This window comes from Hypanus sabinus, chromosome 26 (genome assembly GCF_030144855.1).
Source record: "Hypanus sabinus isolate sHypSab1 chromosome 26, sHypSab1.hap1, whole genome shotgun sequence".
Taxonomy (NCBI): domain Eukaryota; kingdom Metazoa; phylum Chordata; class Chondrichthyes; order Myliobatiformes; family Dasyatidae; genus Hypanus; species Hypanus sabinus.
Genome location: NC_082731.1, coordinates 5,965,052 through 5,984,569, shown reverse-complemented (window position 1 = coordinate 5,984,569; position 19,518 = coordinate 5,965,052). Strand labels below are relative to the sequence as shown.

Here is a 19,518-nt window from a genome sequence, read left to right as displayed (position 1 = left end):
GTCACTGTATAACTGGGCTCAGTACGGTGGGGATAGGTCGATCACTGTATAACACTGGGCTCAGTACGGTGGGGATAGGTCTGTCACTGTATAACACTGGGCTCAGTACGGTAGGGTAGGTCTGTCACTGTAACACTGGGCTCATAACAGTGGGGATAGGTCTGTCACTGTATCACACTGGACTCAGTACGGTGGGGATAGGTCGATCACTGTATAACACTGGGGTACAGTACGGTGTGAGTAGGTCTGTCACTATACACTGGGCTTAGTATGGTGGGGGTAGGGCTGTCACTGTATAACACTGGGCTCAGTATGGTGGGGATAGGTCTCTCACTGTATAACACTGGGCTCAGTACGGTGGGGATAGGTCTGTCACTGTATAACACTGGGGTGCAGTACGGTGGGGATAGGTCTTTCACTGTGTAATACTGGGGTACAGTACTGTGGGGATAGGTCTGTGACTGCATAACTCTGGGCTCAGTAGGGTGGGGATAGGTCTGTGACTGCATAACTCTGGGCTCAGTCGGGTGGGGAGAGGTCTCTCACTGTATAACACTGGGCTCAGTACAGTGGGGATAGGTCTGTCACTGCATAAAACTGGGCTCAGTAGGGTGGGGATAGGTCTGTCACTGTATAACACTGGGCTCAGTACGGTGGGGATAGGTCTGTCACTGTATAACACTGGGCTCTGTACAGTCGGGATAGGTCTGTCACTGTATAACTGGGCTCAGTACGGTGGGGATAGGTCTGTCACTCTATAACACTAGGCTCAGTACGGTGGGGATAGGTCTGTCACTGTAACACTGGGCTCAGAACAGTGGTGATAGGTCTGTCACTGTGTAACACTGCGGTACAGTACGGTGCGGATAGGTCTCTCACTGTATAACACTGGGGTCAGTACGGTGGGGATAGTTCTGTCACTGTATAACACTGGGATGCAGTACTGTGGGGATAGGTCTGTCACTGTGTAATACTGGGGTACAGTACTGTGGGGATAGGTCTGTCACTGCATAACTCTGGGCTCAGTCGGGTGGGGATAGGTCTGTCACTGTATAACTCTGGGCTCAGTAGGGTGGGGATAGGTCGGTCACTGTGTAATACTGGGGTACAGTACGGTGGGGATAGGTCTGTCATTGTATAATACTGGGCTCAGTACGGTGGGGATTGGTCTGTCACTGCATAAAACTGGGCTCAGTAGGGTGGAGATAGGTCTGTCACTGTATAACACTGGGCTCAGTACGGTCGGTATAGGTCTGTCACTGTATAACACTGGGCTCAGTACAGTGGGGATAGGTCTGTCACTGTGTAACACTGTGGTGGAGTACGGCGGGGGTAGTTCTGTCACTGTGTAACACTGGGATCAGTATGGTGGGTGTCGGTCTGTCACTGTGTATCACTGGGCTCAGAACGGTGGGGATAGGTCTGTCACTGTATCACACTGGACACAGGACGGTGGGGATAGGTCTGTCACTGTGTAACACTGGGGCACAGTAAGGCGGGGATAGGTCTGTCACTGTGTAACACTGCGTTACAGTACGGTGGGGGTAGGTCTGTCACTGCATAACACTGGGCTCAGTACGGTGGGGTAGGTCTGTCACTGGAACACTGGGCTCAGAACGGTGGGGATAGGTCTGTCAATGTATAACACTGGGGTACAGTACGGTGGGGATAGGTTTGTCACTGTATAACACTGGGCTCAGTATGGTGGGGGTAGGGCTGTCACTGTATAACACTGGGCTCAGTACGGTGCAGATAGGTCTCTCACTGTATAACACTGGGCTTAGTACGGTGGGGATAGGTCGCTCACTGTATAACACTGGGATGCAGTACTGTGGGGATAGGTCTGTCACTGCATAACTCTGGGCTCAGTAGGGTGGGGATAGGTCTGTCACTGTGTTACACTGTGCTCAGTACGGTGGGGATAGGTCAGTCACTGTGTGATACTGGGGTACAGTACGGTGGGGATAGGTCTGTCATTGTATAATACTGGGCTCAGTACGGTGGGGATTGGTCTGTCACTGCATAAAACTGGGCTCAGTAGGGTGGGGATAGGTCTGTCACTGTATAACACTGTGGTGGAGTACGGCGGGGGTAGTTCTGTCACTGTGTAACACTGGGATCAGTATGGTGGGTGTCGGTCTGTCACTGTGTATCACTGGACACAGGACGGTGGGGATAGGTCTGTCACTGTGTAACACTGCGTTACAGTACGGTGGGGGTAGGTCTGTCACTGCATAACACTGGGCTCAGTACGGTGGGGTAGGTCTGTCACAGGAACACTGGGCTCAGAACGGTGGGGATAGGTCTGTCAATGTATAACACTGGGGTACAGTACGGTGGGGATAGGTTTGTCACTGTATAACACTGGGGTACAGTACGGTGTGGGTAGGTGTGTCACTATTACACTGGGCTCAGTATGGTGGGGATAGGTCTGTCACTGTGTAACACTGGGCTCAGTAAGGTGGGGATAGGTCTGTCTGTATAACACTGGGGTACAGTACGGTGGGGATAGGTCTGTCACTGTGTAACACTGGGGTACAGTATGGTGGGGATAGGTCTGTCACTGTATAACACTGGGCTCAGTAGTGTGGGGATAGGTCTGTCACTGTACATCACTGGGCTCAGTAGGGTGGGGATAGGTCTGTCACTGTATAACACTGGGCTCAGTACTGTGGGGATAGGTCTCTCAGTGTATTACACTGGGCTGAGTACGGTGGGGATAGGTCTGTCACTGTGAAACACTCGGGAAGAGTACGGCGGGGGTAGGTCTGTCACTGTATAACACTGGGCTCAGTACGGTGGGGATAGGTCGATCACTGTATAACACTGGGCTCAGTACGGTGGGGATAGGTCTGTCACTGTATAACACTGGGCTCAGTACGGTAGGGTAGGTCTGTCACTGTAACACTGGGCTCATAACATTGGGGATAGGTCTGTCACTGTAACACTGGGGTACAGTACGGTGGGGATAGGTCTGTCACTGTGTAACACTGTGCTCAGTACGTTGGGGGTAGGTCTGTGACTGTATAACACTGGACAGTACGGTGCGGATAGGCCTGTCACTGTATAACACTGGGCTCAGAACGGTGGGGATAGGTTTGTCTCTGTATAACACTGGACTAAGTTCGGTGGGGATAGGCCTGTCACTGTATCACACTGGACTCAGGACGGTGGGGATAGGTCTGTCACTGTTTAACACTGGGGCCCAGTACGGTGGGGATAGGTCTGTAACTGTGTAACACTGGGGTACAGTACGGTGGGGATAGGTCTGTCACTGTGTAACACTGGGGCACAGTACGGTGGGGATAGGTCTGTCACTGTCTAACACTGTGGTGGAGTACGGCGGGGGTAGTTCTGTCACTGTGTAACACTGGGATCAGTATGGTGGGTGTCGGTCTGTCACTGTGTATCACTGGGCTCAGAACGGTGGGGATAGGTCTGTCACTGTATCACACTGGACACAGGACGGTGGGGATAGGTCTGTCACTGTGTAACACTGGGGCACAGTAAGGCGGGGATAGGTCTGTCACTGTGTAACACTGCGTTACAGTACGGTGGGGGTAGGTCTGTCACTGCATAACACTGGGCTCAGTACGGTGGGGTAGGTCTGTCACTGGAACACTGGGCTCAGAACGGTGGGGATAGGTCTGTCAATGTATAACACTGGGGTACAGTACGGTGGGGATAGGTTTGTCACTGTATAACACTGGGCTCAGTATGGTGGGGGTAGGGCTGTCACTGTATAACACTGGGCTCAGTACGGTGCAGATAGGTCTCTCACTGTATAACACTGGGCTTAGTACGGTGGGGATAGGTCGCTCACTGTATAACACTGGGATGCAGTACTGTGGGGATAGGTCTGTCACTGCATAACTCTGGGCTCAGTAGGGTGGGGATAGGTCTGTCACTGTGTTACACTGTGCTCAGTACGGTGGGGATAGGTCAGTCACTGTGTGATACTGGGGTACAGTACGGTGGGGATAGGTCTGTCATTGTATAATACTGGGCTCAGTACGGTGGGGATTGGTCTGTCACTGCATAAAACTGGGCTCAGTAGGGTGGGGATAGGTCTGTCACTGTATAACACTGTGGTGGAGTACGGCGGGGGTAGTTCTGTCACTGTGTAACACTGGGATCAGTATGGTGGGTGTCGGTCTGTCACTGTGTATCACTGGACACAGGACGGTGGGGATAGGTCTGTCACTGTGTAACACTGCGTTACAGTACGGTGGGGGTAGGTCTGTCACTGCATAACACTGGGCTCAGTACGGTGGGGTAGGTCTGTCACAGGAACACTGGGCTCAGAACGGTGGGGATAGGTCTGTCAATGTATAACACTGGGGTACAGTACGGTGGGGATAGGTTTGTCACTGTATAACACTGGGGTACAGTACGGTGTGGGTAGGTGTGTCACTATTACACTGGGCTCAGTATGGTGGGGATAGGTCTGTCACTGTGTAACACTGGGCTCAGTAAGGTGGGGATAGGTCTGTCTGTATAACACTGGGGTACAGTACGGTGGGGATAGGTCTGTCACTGTGTAACACTGGGGTACAGTATGGTGGGGATAGGTCTGTCACTGTAAAACACTGGGCTCAGTAGTGTGGGGATAGGTCTGTCACTGTACATCACTGGGCTCAGTAGGGTGGGGATAGGTCTGTCACTGTATAACACTGGGCTCAGTACTGTGGGGATAGGTCTCTCAGTGTATTACACTGGGCTGAGTACGGTGGGGATAGGTCTGTCACTGTGAAACACTCGGGAAGAGTACGGCGGGGGTAGGTCTGTCACTGTATAACACTGGGCTCAGTACGGTGGGGATAGGTCGATCACTGTATAACACTGGGCTCAGTACGGTGGGGATAGGTCTGTCACTGTATAACACTGGGCTCAGTACGGTAGGGTAGGTCTGTCACTGTAACACTGGGCTCATAACATTGGGGATAGGTCTGTCACTGTAACACTGGGGTACAGTACGGTGGGGATAGGTCTGTCACTGTGTAACACTGTGCTCAGTACGTTGGGGGTAGGTCTGTGACTGTATAACACTGGACAGTACGGTGCGGATAGGCCTGTCACTGTATAACACTGGGCTCAGAACGGTGGGGATAGGTTTGTCTCTGTATAACACTGGACTAAGTTCGGTGGGGATAGGCCTGTCACTGTATCACACTGGACTCAGGACGGTGGGGATAGGTCTGTCACTGTTTAACACTGGGGCCCAGTACGGTGGGGATAGGTCTGTAACTGTGTAACACTGGGGTACAGTACGGTGGGGATAGGTCTGTCACTGTGTAACACTGGGGCACAGTACGGTGGGGATAGGTCTGTCACTGTCTAACACTGTGGTGGAGTACGGCGGGGGTAGTTCTGTCACTGTGTAACACTGGGATCAGTATGGTGGGTGTCGGTCTGTCACTGTGTATCACTGGGCTCAGAACGGTGGGGATAGGTCTGTCACTGTATCACACTGGACACAGGACGGTGGGGATAGGTCTGTCACTGTGTAACACTGGGGCACAGTAAGGCGGGGATAGGTCTGTCACTGTGTAACACTGCGTTACAGTACGGTGGGGGTAGGTCTGTCACTGCATAACACTGGGCTCAGTACGGTGGGGTAGGTCTGTCACTGGAACACTGGGCTCAGAACGGTGGGGATAGGTCTGTCAATGTATAACACTGGGGTACAGTACGGTGGGGATAGGTTTGTCACTGTATAACACTGGGCTCAGTATGGTGGGGGTAGGGCTGTCACTGTATAACACTGGGCTCAGTACGGTGCAGATAGGTCTCTCACTGTATAACACTGGGCTTAGTACGGTGGGGATAGGTCGCTCACTGTATAACACTGGGATGCAGTACTGTGGGGATAGGTCTGTCACTGCATAACTCTGGGCTCAGTAGGGTGGGGATAGGTCTGTCACTGTGTTACACTGTGCTCAGTACGGTGGGGATAGGTCAGTCACTGTGTGATACTGGGGTACAGTACGGTGGGGATAGGTCTGTCATTGTATAATACTGGGCTCAGTACGGTGGGGATTGGTCTGTCACTGCATAAAACTGGGCTCAGTAGGGTGGGGATAGGTCTGTCACTGTATAACACTGTGGTGGAGTACGGCGGGGGTAGTTCTGTCACTGTGTAACACTGGGATCAGTATGGTGGGTGTCGGTCTGTCACTGTGTATCACTGGACACAGGACGGTGGGGATAGGTCTGTCACTGTGTAACACTGCGTTACAGTACGGTGGGGGTAGGTCTGTCACTGCATAACACTGGGCTCAGTACGGTGGGGTAGGTCTGTCACAGGAACACTGGGCTCAGAACGGTGGGGATAGGTCTGTCAATGTATAACACTGGGGTACAGTACGGTGGGGATAGGTTTGTCACTGTATAACACTGGGGTACAGTACGGTGTGGGTAGGTGTGTCACTATTACACTGGGCTCAGTATGGTGGGGATAGGTCTGTCACTGTGTAACACTGGGCTCAGTAAGGTGGGGATAGGTCTGTCTGTATAACACTGGGGTACAGTACGGTGGGGATAGGTCTGTCACTGTGTAACACTGGGGTACAGTATGGTGGGGATAGGTCTGTCACTGTAAAACACTGGGCTCAGTAGTGTGGGGATAGGTCTGTCACTGTACATCACTGGGCTCAGTAGGGTGGGGATAGGTCTGTCACTGTATAACACTGGGCTCAGTACTGTGGGGATAGGTCTCTCAGTGTATTACACTGGGCTGAGTACGGTGGGGATAGGTCTGTCACTGTGAAACACTCGGGAAGAGTACGGCGGGGGTAGGTCTGTCACTGTATAACACTGGGCTCAGTACGGTGGGGATAGGTCGATCACTGTATAACACTGGGCTCAGTACGGTGGGGATAGGTCTGTCACTGTATAACACTGGGCTCAGTACGGTAGGGTAGGTCTGTCACTGTAACACTGGGCTCATAACATTGGGGATAGGTCTGTCACTGTAACACTGGGGTACAGTACGGTGGGGATAGGTCTGTCACTGTGTAACACTGTGCTCAGTACGTTGGGGGTAGGTCTGTGACTGTATAACACTGGACAGTACGGTGCGGATAGGCCTGTCACTGTATAACACTGGGCTCAGAACGGTGGGGATAGGTTTGTCTCTGTATAACACTGGACTAAGTTCGGTGGGGATAGGCCTGTCACTGTATCACACTGGACTCAGGACGGTGGGGATAGGTCTGTCACTGTTTAACACTGGGGCACAGTACGGTGGGGATAGGTCTGTAACTGTGTAACACTGGGGTACAGTACGGTGGGGATAGGTCTGTCACTGTGTAACACTGGGGCACAGTACGGTGGGGATAGGTCTGTCACTGTCTAACACTGGGGCTCAGTACGGTGGGGATAGATCTGTCACTGCATAAAACTGGGCTCAGTAGGGTGGGGATAGGTCTGTCACTGTATAACACTGGGCTCAGTACGGTCGGGGTAGGTCTGTCACTGTATAACACTGGGCTCAGTACAGTGGGGATAGGTCTGTCACTGTGTAACACTGGGGTAGAGTACGGCGGGGGTAGGTCTGTCACTGTATAACACTGGGCTCAGTACGGTGGGGATAGGTCTGTCACTGTATAACACTGGGCTCAGTACGGTAGGGTAGGTCTGTCACTGTAACACTGGGCTCATAACGGTGGGGATAGGTCTGTCACTGTATTACACTGGACAGTACGGTGGCGGTAGGTCTGTGACTGTATAACACTGGACTCAGTACGGTGGGGATAGGCCTGTCACTGTATAACACTGGGCTCAGTACAGTGGGGGTAGGGCTGTCACTGTATAACACTGGGCTCAGTACGGTGCGGATAGGTCTCTCACTGTATAACACTGGGCTCAGTACGGTGGGGGTAGGTCTGTCACTGTATTACACTGGACAGTACGGTGGGGGTAGGTCTGTGACTGTATAACACTGGACTCAGTACGGTGGGGATAGGCCTGTCACTGTATAACACTGGGCTCAGTACGGTGGGGGTAGGGCTGTCACTGTATAACACTGGGCTCAGTACGGTGCGGATAGGTCTCTCACTGTATAACACTGGGCTCAGTACGGTGGGGATAGTTCTGTCACTGTATAACACTGGGATGCAGTACGGTGGGGATAGGTCTGTCACTGTGTAATACTGGGGTACAGTACTGTGGGGATAGGTCTGTCACTGTGTAATACTGGGGTACAGTACTGTGGGGATAGGTCTGTCACTGCATAACTCTGGGCTCAGTCGGGTGGGGATAGGTCTGTCACTGTATAACTCTGGGCTCAGTAGGGTGGGGATAGGTCTGTCTCTGTGTTACACTGGGCTCAGTACGGTGGGGATAGGTCGGTCACTGTGTAATACTGGGGTACAGTACGGTGGGGATAGGTCTGTCATTGTATAATACTGGGCTCAGTACGGTGGGGATTGGTCTGTCACTGCATAAAACTGGGCTCAGTAGGGTGGGGATAGGTCTGTCACTGTATAACACTGGGCTCAGTACGGTCGGTATAGGTCTGTCACTGTATAACACTGGGCTTAGTACGGTGGGGATAGGTCTGTCACTGTATAACACTGGGGTACAGTACGGTGAGGATAGGTCTGTCACTGTGTTACACTGTGCTCAGTACGGTGGGGATAGGTCGGTCACTGTGTAATACTGGGGTACAGTACGGTGGGGATAGGTCTGTCTTTGTATAATACTGGGCTCAGTACGGTGGGGATAGGTCTGTCACTGTATAACACTGGGCTCAGTACGGTGGGGGTAGGTCTGTCACTGCATAAAACTGGGCTCAGTACGGTCGGGGTAGGTCTGTCACTATTACACTGGGCTCAGTACGGTGGGGATAGGTCTGTCACTGTATAACACTGGGCTCAGTACGGTCGGGATAGGTCTGTCACTGTATAACACTGTGGTGGAGTACGGCGGGGGTAGTTCTGTCACTGTGTAACACTGGGATCAGTATGGTGGGTGTCGGTCTGTCACTGTGTATCACTGGGCTCAGAACGGTGGGGATAGGTTTGTCACTGTATCACACTGGACACAGGACGGTGGGGATAGGTCTGTCACTGTGTAACACTGGGGCACAGTAAGGCGGGGATAGGTCTGTCACTGTGTAACACTGCGTTACAGTACGGTGGGGGTAGGTCTGTCACTGCATAACACTGGGCTCAGTACGGTGGGGTAGGTCTGTCACTGGAACACTGGGCTCAGAACGGTGGGGATAGGTCTGTCAATGTATAACACTGGGGTACAGTACGGTGTGGGTAGGTGTGTCACTATTACACTGGGCTCAGTACGGTGGGGATAGGTCTGTTTGTATAACACTGGGGTACAGAACGGTGGGGATAGGTCTGTTTGTATAACACTGGGGTACAGAACGGTGGGGATAGGTCTGTCACTGTGTAACACTGGGGTACAGTACGGTGGGGATAGGTCTGTCACTGTATAACACTGGGCTCAGTAGGTTGGGGATAGGTCTGTCACTGTACATCACTGGGGTACAGTACGGTGGGTGTACGGCTGTCCCTGTATAACACTGGACTCAGTAACGGTGGGGATAGGTCTGTCACTGTGAAACACTGGGGAACAGTACGGTGGGGATAGGTCTGTCACTGTGTAGCATGGGTCTCAGTATGGTGGGGGTAGGTCTGTCACTGTGTAACACTGGGGTACAGTATGGTGTGGGTAGGTCGGTCACTGTATAACACTGGGCTCAGTACGGTGGGGATGGGTCTGTCACTCTATAACACTGGGCTCAGTACGGTGGGGATAGGTCTGTCACTGTGTAACACTGGGGTGCAGTATGGTAGGGATAGGTCGGTCACTGTGTAATACTGGGTTACAGTACGGTGGGGTAGGTCTGTCACTGTAACACTGGGCTCAGAACGGTGGTGATAGGTCTGTCACTGTGTAACACAGGGCTCAGTTCGGTGGGGATAGGTCTGTCACTGTGTAACACTGGGGTACAGTACGGTGTGGGTAGGTCTGTCACTATTACACTGGGCTCAGTACGGTGGGGGTAGGGCTGTCACTGTGAAACACTGGGGAACAGTACGGTGGGGATAGGTCTGTCACTGTGTAACACTGGGCTCAGTACGGTGGGGATAGGTCGGTCACTGTATAACACTGGGCTCAGTACGGTGGGGATATGTCTGTCACTCTATAACACTGGGCTCAGTACGGTGGGGATAGGTCTGTCAGTGTGTATCACTGGGCTCAGAACGGTGGAGATAGGTCTGTCACTGTATAACACTGGACTAAGTACGGTGGGGATAGGTCTGTCAATGTATCACACTGGACTCAGGACGGTGGGGATAGGTCTGTCACTGTGTAACACTGCATTACAGTACGGTGGGGGTAGGTCTGTCACTGTATAACACTGGGCTCAGTACGGTGGGGTAGGTCTGTCACTGGAACACTGGGCTCAGAACGGTGGGGATAGGTCTGTCACTGTATCACACTGGACTCAGGATGGTGGGGATAGGTCTGTCACTGTGTAACGCTGGGCTCAGTATGTTGGGGATAGGTATGTCACTGTATAACACTGGGCTCAGTATGGTGCGGATAGGCCTGTCACTGTATAACACTGGGCTTAGTACAGTGGGGATAGGTCTGTCACTGTATAACACTGGGGTACAGTACGGTGGGTGTAGGGCTGTCCCTGTATAACACTGGACTCAGTAACGGTGGGGATAGGTCTGTCACTGTGAAACACTGGGGAACAGTACGGTGGGTTTAGGTCTGTCACTGTAACACTGGGGTACAGTACGGTGGGGATATGTCTGTCACTGTATAACACTGTGCTCAGTACGGTGGGGGTAGGGCTGTCACTGTGTAACACTGGGGCACAGTACGGTGGGGATAGTTCTGTCACTGTCTAACACTGAGTTACAGTGTGGTGGGGATAGGTCTGTCACTGTATAACACTGGGCTCAGTACGGTGGGGATAGGTCTGTCACTGTATAACACTGTGCTCAGTACGGTGGGGGTAGGGCTGTCACTGTGTAACACTGGGGCACAGTACGGTGGGGATAGTTCTGTCACTGTCTAACACTGAGTTACAGTGTGGTGGGGATAGGTCTGTCACTGTATAACACTGGGCTCAGTACGGTGGGGATAGGTCTGTCTGTATAACACTGGGCTCAGTACGGTGGGGGTAGGTCTGTCACTGTATAACACTGGGCTCAGTACGGTGTGGGTAGGTCTTTGCCTGTATAACACTGGACTCAGTACGGTGCGGATAGGCCTGTCACTGTATAACACTGGTCTCAGTACGGTGGGATAGTTCTGTCACTGAATAACACTGGGGTACAGTACGGTGTGGCTAGGTCTGTCACTATTACACTGGGCTCAGTACGGTGGGGGTAGGGCTGTCACTGTATAACACTGGGCTCAGTACGGTGGGGATAGGTCTGTCACTGTGTAATACTGGGGTACAGTACTGTGGGGATAGTTCTGTCACTGCATAACTCTGGGCTCAGTAGGGTGGGGATAGGTCTGTCATTGTATAACACTGGGCTCAGTAAGGTGGGGATAGGTCTGTCACTGTATAACACTGGGTTACAGTACGGTGGGGATAGGTCTGTCACTGTGTTACACTGGGCTCAGTACGGTGGGGGTAGGTCTGTCAGTGTATAACACTGGGCTCAGTACGGTGGTGATAGGTCTGTCACTGTGTTACACTGGGCTCAGTACGGTGGGGGTAGGTCTGTCACTGTATAACACTGGGCTCAGTACGGTGGGGTCGGTCTGTCACTGTCTAACACTGGGATACAGTACATTACCTATGTGGGTGGGTCTCTCATCACCACTAACTTCAGTTCTAGTAATCTCTGTTGAAGAGCCAACACAGAGACAATTCAGCATAATTTTCATGTTCGAGCCTGCTACCAGCATGGGAACATGGGGGTGTCAGGGTAGAAGAGAGGCTGGGTCTGAACCTGGGGGGAGTGTCCGTGATGATGGTTTGAACTGCTCCCTCTCTGAAGGAAAGCTGCTGAACGAGTTTATTATTAAGCAGGTAAGCAGATCGTGGTATGTTCTTGCAGAAACCTGGTCCCAGAACAACACCCATGTGCCATCGGTCGACTGAGCTGGTCACTCAGGGACGTGGGTTGCATTATTATTTGTTTTTGGGACTGTACCTTTGGGGACTCACATTCTCACTATTGAGATCAAAGTTCTTGTTTCAGTCTCCAAACGGTCGCGGATTTTCGCACTGTGGTCTCCGGAGGCAGACCCTGTCGATACAGGAGGTAGTGCAGACGCTGGAAGCCTGGAGCAATGCACCCCACAGGGAGTGTCGCAGGTCAGGCTGCGTCTTTGCGAAGGATAAGCAGTCGATGTTTTGTGCCGACCTGCATCAGGACTGGAAGGGAGGGAGGGAGGGGAGACCTTCTTTCATTCACTATAGAAATTGATGTAGCAAAGTACGGGCTGTTGTTGTGGCCTCACCTGTTCCACACCCTTTGGCTTCATTGTGAAGCTGTCGATCTGATGCCATTTGGGGATCTTGTTGTCTGCATTTCCCACATTACGGTGGCGCCCTCCCTCATAGGTTTAGCTGCCCGGGGCTTTGCTGTGTCCTGTTTGTGTGAAAGGGGCTATGAAAACCAGTTCTGCACCTTATCTAGCATTGCCAAGGCATGAGCCTTTGACAGTTGAATAGCGGGTGCTGGGGCCGAGTAGGCCATTCAGCCTGCTAAACCTGTTCCTCGATTCGACAAGATCTCCTTTGACCTTCAGCCACCGGCACAAGACGCTGGAGGAACTCAGCAAGTCGGGCAGCATCTCCGGAGGGGAATAAACAGGCGACACAAGGACGTAATGTTAAAGCAATGGTGAAGTCTCACTTGGGTACTGTGAGCAGTTCCAGGCCCCTGAGAAAGGATGTGCTGAAACTACAGCGGGTTCAAAGGAAGTTCATGAAAATGATTCCAAGATTAAACAGCTTGGCATTTGAAGAGCGTTTGATGGCTCTGGGCCTGAATTCACTAGAATTCAGAAGAATGAGGGGTGACCTACTTGAAACCTATTGAATGGTGAAAGCCTTTGATAGAGTGCATGTGGAGAGGATGTTTCCTATGGCGGGAGAGTCTAAGACCAGAATAGAAGGTGTCCTTTTAGAACGGAGATGAGGAGGAATTTCTTTAGCCAGGGAGTAGTGAATCTCTGGGATTCTTCGCCACAGGCAGCTGTGGAGGTCAGGTCTTTATGTGTATTTAAGGCCGAAGTTGATAATTCTTGATTGGCCAGGGCATGAAGGGACGTGGGGAGGCTGGGGCTGAGAGGAAAATTGGTTCAGCCATGATAAAATGGCAGAGCAGACTTGATGGGCCAAATGGCCTAATTCTGCCCCTATATCTTCTGCTCTTAAGGGCATTTTGGGATGAGAGCTTTCATCACAACTGGAAAGGAAGGAGGTAGAAGCCAGCATAGAAGGTGGGGGGGAGGGGGAGGAGTAGAAGCTGCTCAAGATTTCTAGATTTGCAGAATCTCTTGTGTTTATGATTTTCTTCTTTGACATTCTGTACCAACACCGTTCCTGCCGTAGACTGTGGACATTTAATGCTCTTAGATGGGCACAGGATGTCAGAAAAATTGAGGTTTTAGGCTGTGTGAGAGTAGATTGATTGTGGAGTAGGTCGGCAGGACATTGTGGGCCGAAGGGCCTGTACTGTTGTTCTGTTCTATACACATCACTGGGTTCCTTTCACTTTTAGAAACCTACCAGTTCTTGTTCTGAATGAACTTCAGTGACTTGAGTTTCTGCAGCCCTACAAATGGAGAATTCCAAAGATTTGCCACCTCTGGGGCAAGGGACGGGTTCCAAGTGAGGGGACAAGTGGTCTGCCCCCATCGTGCAGCGGTTACCGTGGAGCTAACACGGCTCGGGGCCTTGGGGTTCGGCTCCTGTACCCTTTGTAAGGAGTTCGTATGCTCTTGCAGTGGCTGTGTCCGTTTCCTCTGGGTGCTCCGGTTTCTGCCGACAGTCCAAAGGTGGTCCCGTAAGTGGGGTCTACGTTGGTCATTGTTAAGTTCTCCCGTGATTAGGCTGGGGTCAGCTCGGTGTGGTGAGGCTCATTCGGCAAGACGGGCCTGTTCCGCACTGTCTCTCTGAATAAACAGTAAACTTTTGGACTGTGCTAATCACTCCTGCATCTCCCCCCACCCACCCCACCCCCTTCCCTGCTTCGAGATTGCCCAGATCAGGAGAATGACCTGTGCTCTGGCTGGGCAAGCAGCTCAAGGACGTTGAGGGTCGCACTGGGCTCACGAATGAGGGGCAATCTCCCCGAAACCAGTCGAATATTGAAGAGTGGACACGCAGAGGTTGCACCCAAATAGCGGAGGAGTCTCCGCTATGCTTTCATCAATAATTAAATAATCAATTAAATTAGCAACAGGGCATCCTTTCTCTTTTAAAAAAAAAACTCCATAATTTTTGTATTATTTCATTGCTCAATGACAATCTCTGCTTAAAATTGCATGGCATGCAAGAGAAATTTCTAGAAGCCCGATTGTCACTCTCAAAAAGGCTCACCACTTTTGGTTTATTGCGTGGTTTGTGCTTTCTGCTCGGTCAAATTTCATCCTGTTACAGCCCGAGTGTTGTACAGGCATCAGATCTACAGAGTCCCAGGTTGCCAAGGATAGCCTGGCCGAGCCTGTCTCAATTAGCCAGTTGTATAAATATTTGAGTTGGTAGTTGGGAGGGTAAGTGGTGACCGACTGCTGTGCGAAATCTGATCGTCTTTGTCTGCAGAAAGCTGAGGAAAGATAAACCCGAGGAACGCAGGAGGCCAGGGCGCTGGAGTGGGCCATATGTTGCCAAGTGTTTCCTTCGAGCTCAGGGAGATGGTTTGCAACGGACTGGGCCCTTGAAGGTCTCTGATTTCAGAGGAGCTCGGCAACCTGAGACTGGAGCCCGAGTGCCAGCTCGTTGTTCCCTGAGCAACAGAGTGAGAGGCGAGAACATCTCTCCGTCCGGGGGTTCGCTGCTTTTGCCATTGGCGTATTTAGTTTCTCCAGCGAGAGGGACGAGTTTCAGCCAAGGTCCTTCCAGACCTGGACAGGCCAGAGGGAACCGGTCGACAGAGAGTGGGATGGAGATTCCTCTAGGCACTTTTGACGATCCAACCATCCACCTTCGGGAGAGTGGCCTCTGAGAGACGTTCCTCACTACCTTGGCCTCATCTGACTCTGCCCCCCCCCCGGGAGAGTGGCCTCTGAGAGACGTTCCTCACTACCTTGGTCTCATCTGACTCTGCCGCACCCCCCCCCCCCCCCCCGGGAGAGTGGCCTCTGAGAGACGTTCCTCACTACCTTGGTCTCATCTGACTCTGCCCCCCACCCCGGGAGAGTGGCCTCTGAGAGACGTTCCTCACTACCTTGGCCTCATCTGACTCTGCCCCCCCCCCCCGGGAGAGTGGCCTCTGAGAGACGTTCCTCACTACCTTGGCCTCATCTGACTCTGCCCCCCCCCCCCCGGGAGAGTGGCCTCTGAGAGACGTTCCTCACTACCTTGGCCTCATCTGACTCTGCCCCCCCCCCCCCGGGAGAGTGGCCTCTGAGAGACGTTCCTCACTACCTTGGCCTCATCTGACTCTGCCCCCCCCCCCCGGGAGAGTGGCCTCTGAGAGACGTTCCTCACTACCTTGGCCTCATCTGACTCTGCCCCCCCCCGGGAGAGTGGCCTCTGAGAGACGTTCCTCACTACCTTGGCCTTATCTGACTCTGCCGCACCCCCCTGGGAGAGTGGCCTCTGAGAGACGTTCCTAACTACCTTGGCCTCATCTGACTCTGCCCCCCCCCCGGGAGAGTGGCCTCTGAGAGACGTTCCTCACTACCTTGGCCTCATCTGACTCTGCCGCACCCCCCCGGGAGAGTGGCCTCTGAGAGACGTTCCTCACTACCTTGGCCTTATCTGACTCTGCCGCACCCCCCTGGGAGAGTGGCCTCTGAGAGACGTTCCTCACTACCTTGGCCTCATCTGACTCTGCCGCACCCCCCCGGGAGAGTGGCCTCTGAGAGACGTTCCTCACTACCTTGGCCTCATCTGACTCTGCCCCCCCCCCGGGAGAGTGGCCTCTGAGAGACGTTCCTCACTACCTTGGCCTCATCTGACTCTGCCGCACCCCCCCGGGAGAGTGGCCTCTGAGAGACGTTCCTCACTACCTTGGCCTCATCTGACTCTGCCCCCCCCCGGGAGAGTGGCCTCTGAGAGACGTTCCTCACTACCTTGGCCTCATCTGACTCTGCCCCCCCCCCCCCCCGGGAGAGTGGCCTCTGAGAGACGTTCCTCACTACCTTGGCCTTATCTGACTCTGCCGCACCCCCCCGGGAGAGTGGCCTCTGAGAGACGTTCCTCACTACCTTGGCCTCATCTGACTCTGCCCCCCCCCCGGGAGAGTGGCCTCTGAGAGACGTTCCTCACTACCTTGGCCTCATCTGACTCTGCCGCACCCCCCCGGGAGAGTGGCCTCTGAGAGACGTTCCTCACTACCTTGGCCTCATCTGACTCTGCCGCACCCCCCCGGGAGAGTGGCCTCTGAGAGACGTTCCTCACTACCTTGGCCTTATCTGACTCTGCCGCACCCCCCTGGGAGAGTGGCCTCTGAGAGACGTTCCTCACTACCTTGGCCTCATCTGACTCTGCCGCACCCCCCCGGGAGAGTGGCCTCTGAGAGACGTTCCTCACTACCTTGGCCTCATCTGACTCTGCCCCCCCCCCCCGGGAGAGTGGCCTCTGAGAGACGTTCCTCACTACCTTGGCCTCATCTGACTCTGCCGCACCCCCCCGGGAGAGTGGCCTCTGAGAGACGTTCCTCACTACCTTGGCCTCATCTGACTCTGCCCCCCCCCCCCGGGAGAGTGGCCTCTGAGAGACGTTCCTCACTACCTTGGCCTCATCTGACTCTGCCGCACCCCCCCGGGAGAGTGGCCTCTGAGAGACGTTCCTCACTACCTTGGCCTTATCTGACTCTGCCGCACCCCCCCGGGAGAGTGGCCTCTGAGAGACGTTCCTCACTACCTTGGCCTTATCTGACTCTGCCCCCCCCCCCCCCCCGGGAGAGTGGCCTCTGAGAGACGTTCCTCACTACCTTGGCCTTATCTGACTCTGCCCCCCCCCTCCCCCCGGGAGAGTGGCCTCTGAGAGACGTTCCTCACTACCTTGGCCTCGTCTGACTCTGCCGCACCCCCCCGGGAGAGTGGCCTCTGAGAGACGTTCCTCACTACCTTGGCCTCATCTGACTCTGCCGCACCCCCCCGGGAGAGTGGCCTCTGAGAGACGTTCCTCACTACCTTGGCCTTATCTGACTCTGCCGCACCCCCCCGGGAGAGTGGCCTCTGAGAGACGTTCCTCACTACCTTGGCCTCATCTGACTCTGCCGCACCCCCCCGGGAGAGTGGCCTCTGAGAGACGTTCCTCACTACCTTGGCCTTATCTGACTCTGCCGCACCCCCCCGGGAGAGTGGCCTCTGAGAGACGTTCCTCACTACCTTGGCCTCATCTGACTCTGCCCCCCCCCCCCCCGGGAGAGTGGCCTCTGAGAGACGTTCCTCACTACCTTGGCCTTATCTGACTCTGCCGCACCCCCCCGGGAGAGTGGCCTCTGAGAGACGTTCCTCACTACCTTGGCCTCATCTGACTCTGCCCCCCCCCCCGGGAGAGTGGCCTCTGAGAGACGTTCCTCACTACCTTGGCCTTATCTGACTCTGCCGACCCCCCCGGGAGAGTGGCCTCTGAGAGACGTTCCTCACTACCTTGGCCTTATCTGACTCTGCCCCCCCCCCCCCGGGAGAGTGGCCTCTGAGAGACGTTCCTCACTACCTTGGCCTTATCTGACTCTGCCGCACCCCCCCGGGAGAGTGGCCTCTGAGAGACGTTCCTCACTACCTTGGCCTTATCTGACTCTGCCGCACCCCCCCGGGAGAGTGGCCTCTGAGAGACGTTCCTCACTACCTTGGCCTCATCTGACTCTGCCGCACCCCCCCGGGAGAGTGGCCTCTGAGAGACGTTCCTCACTACCTTGGCCTTATCTGACTCTGCCGCACCCCCCCGGGAGAGTGGCCTCTGAGAGACGTTCCTCACTACCTTGGCCTCATCTGACTCTGCCGCACCCCCCCGGGAGAGTGGCCTCTGAGAGACGTTCCTCACTACCTTGGCCTTATCTGACTCTGCCGCACCCCCCCGGGAGAGTGGCCTCTGAGAGACGTTCCTCACTACCTTGGCCTCATCTGACTCTGCCCCCCCCCCCGGGAGAGTGGCCTCTGAGAGACGTTCCTCACTACCTTGGCCTCGTCTGACTCTGCCCCCGAGACCAGCCCAACCTGCTTGTGACGTGCCTGGCTTTCCTGTGTGGTCTTGGTGACCTTCCACATACCATCAATTCAAACGCCTCATATCAATCCCCAGCTTCTGTCCATTTACATTTTCCGTTGCCGTTTCCTCTGCTTCCTAAATCCTGCTTCATCCCCATGGAACACAGAGAACTCCGATAATCTGCAATCCTGTTGATCAGAAATTCCGTTAGTTCCCCATCTGGTTCATTACTAAAGTTTACTCATCAGAATCAGGCTTATTGCTGCTGACATATGTCTTGAAATTTGTTGTTTTGAGCAGGACATAAAAACTATAAGTTATAAAAAAAAGTGCAAAAGTCAATTAACGAGGTGGATTTCATGAACTTTGAACTTGATGGCCCTTGAAGGTCCTCAAGGGAACCCTGTTTCTACCCTCTCTTTAAACTCATCTGGTTTGCTGAAAAAACTAATTGTATTAAAGTACTGTGTAACTTTTTTTTTAAAGAGGAAGGTGAATTAAAAATGTGTTTGTGTGTTAATTGAAATGGTCAAAATTGAGTTTATTGTGACAAGCACATGCACGTATTCCCAGAAAACCATTCAGGCACGTAGCATCTTGCAGGCCGCATTCACAACAGAAGCGTAGATTATGCACCAGTTGTACAAGAAGGAATGCAATTCCTATGTTGAAAAATGTCCACTTTAGTGTCAACCTGTCACAATGTTGCTGAAGTGTAATCAGAAGTTTTGTGTGTGTTTCAAAGGCCGAGTGGGTAAAGAGAAGGACACAGTGCTCTGGAAAATTTGCCGTTCATCAGGATTTTACTGAGGCCATAACACATAGGAGCAGAATTAGGCCATTTGGCCCATCAAGTCTGCTCCACCATTTCATCACGGTTGATCCATTTTTTTCTCAGCCCCAGTCTCCTGCCGCCTTCCCGCATCCCTTCATGTTCTGACTCATCAAAACCCATCAATCTTTGCCTTAAATATACCCATTGAGTTGGCCTCCACGGTTGCCTATGGCAACAAATTCCACATATTCACCACCCTCTGGCTAAATAATCTCCTCCTCATCTCCATTCTAAATGGACTCCTCCACCATACGAAACATCCTCTTCACATCATCTCTACTTAGACCTTTCAATATTCGATAGGTTTCAAGGAGATTCCCTCTCATTCTTCTAAATTCCAGCAAGTAGAGGC

General features: G+C 53.2%; 1 protein-coding gene across 2 annotated transcripts in view; it reads left to right on the top strand.

Annotated features, from left to right (window-relative positions):
- The window catches only part of LOC132381813 (MAP/microtubule affinity-regulating kinase 4-like), a 309,243-nt gene that overhangs the window by 138,767 nt on the left and 150,958 nt on the right, over positions 1–19,518 (top strand). Inside the window, exon 1 of one of the 2 annotated variants that reach the window (XM_059951417.1) lies at positions 12,240–12,313. The exons of the other annotated variant lie outside the window; for it this stretch is intronic. The gene's annotated coding sequence lies outside the window, so the exon portion shown is untranslated. Of the gene's footprint in view, positions 1–12,239; positions 12,314–19,518 lie in introns of those variants that run through there. 2 annotated transcript variants of the gene reach the window in all.